The sequence below is a fragment of the Limulus polyphemus genome, unplaced genomic scaffold (genome assembly GCF_000517525.1).
Source record: "Limulus polyphemus unplaced genomic scaffold, Limulus_polyphemus-2.1.2 Scaffold1393, whole genome shotgun sequence".
NCBI lineage: Eukaryota > Metazoa > Arthropoda > Merostomata > Xiphosura > Limulidae > Limulus > Limulus polyphemus.
In genome coordinates this window covers 65753-67502 of record NW_013667003.1, presented here as the reverse complement: position 1 = coordinate 67502, position 1750 = coordinate 65753, and the positions used below count along the sequence as shown (strand labels likewise).

Sequence of the window (1750 nt, the reverse complement as noted above, 5' to 3'; positions counted from 1 at the left end):
ATCAATATGCAAAGAAAAGCCAAAAACTATGGTTTTTATCATGAAATGAAGATATAGCCAAAAGATGCTTTGCGGGCTTTACAGCATAACCAGGTTTCATTTGCCCAGGCCCCACTAAAAGCTCTAGAAATGTTTTTTCTTTTCATGCAGTGCAAACATTCAAAGGTAAATGCTAAAATTGTAGACCATGTATTGTGGATTGTAATAAATATTTGTATATTTTGAACTACTCATGTTCTCTAGACACTTTTTTTAGAAAGGCCTTTTATGAAAATTAAAAAAAAAGATAGACAATGAATATTTTAATTCATTCTAACTTACATTTATGTTTGTCATTGAAACACTACAAGCACACTGTAGGCTTCCCATCACAATCCTTGAACTATTATTATCCACAGTAGGGATTATTTTATCTCATGTCCCTTTTTTATTACCATAAAATTGTGAAATATTCATAATTCTTTTAAAAAATGGCAAAATTACACTGAAAAAAGAAAAAATATTGAATATTATGATCATTTGATTATTATTGTTTAAAGCATAGTGTGCACAACCAGTGGCACATGATAACCAAAGCTTAAATGGGTAAAGACATCATGTACCACCAGTGGTGTAATGAAGAAAAAGCTGTCAATGCAGTCATTCTGTCATAAAGCACAACATAAAGCCATAAAATTAGCTGTAACTAACACAGAGTTCACAATCAGGCTTTATATTTCTATTGCATAATCAGAAAAAATACTTATGCCACAAACATGTTAAAGATGAAACAAAGAGACATATATGTAGTGTGACAAAAACATACCCAAATTATAAAGAGTTTCGGAAAAGGGAAAAAATTCTAAATTTACAACATGATCAAAGAACAGGATTTTGACTTAGAACAACACAACAGACAGCAATTTTATATTATATACAATACAAGTAGCTAAATAAAGATATTTGAGTTAAAGATTTTGTGAACTATTTTCTTTTATGCTTGATTATGTACACAGCATGGTCACAAGTAAATAGACACTACCTTTTCAGAAAAAATGAAAATTTTCAGTCATATTCACATGAATTGATATATTTATAATTTAATTAATATCTAGTAGATCTTCCTTTCACTTCGTGGAGTTCGTTGATTCTTTGGGGCATTGTGAGAATCATCTTGTCAATTTTAGATTGTGGGATTATCGCCCACTCTTGCTTCAAACTAGGAGTAGATTGCTCTTCGAAGTTGGTTTTTTTGGTTGATTCTTGACTTGCCGGTCGAGTATGGCCCAAAGGTTTTCAATGGGTTGGCTCGGCCAGGGCAACTTCTGGATACCATTTTCTTCTTGCCGCTTTTGGGTGTTTCTAGCAGTGTGACACGGTGCTCCATCTTCCTGGAACAACGTTGTGTTCTTGTTCACGAAACCCGAGGAATAAAGTGGCAAGAGTCCTTCCTCCAATATTTTTATGTATTTCACAAAATTTATGTTGCCAATGCACTCCACTAAGCTCGATCTCCCACCAATCCAAACAGCTCCCCAAACCATCATGCTGAAACCACCATGCTTCACAGTTGGCTGCAATCTGTTGAGCCAAAACTCTTGGTGAGGCATTCTCCAGACCCATATCCTTCCACTGTCTGAAAATTGAGCAAATCTTGATTTGTCTGAGAACAATATGGTCTTCCAAAAGTCCAAAGGCTTGGTCATCATATCACTTGCCCTCTTCTTTTGTCTGACTATGTTGGCAGGTCTTAATTAGGGGAATCCGTCTA

The 1750-nt window shown here is 34.7% G+C and overlaps 1 protein-coding gene across 3 annotated transcripts in view; it reads right to left on the bottom strand.

The window, feature by feature from the left end:
• LOC106463389 (TLD domain-containing protein 1-like) overlaps positions 1 to 1750 on the bottom strand; it is a 146054-nt gene that overhangs the window by 116613 nt on the left and 27691 nt on the right. The window lies entirely within an intron of this gene.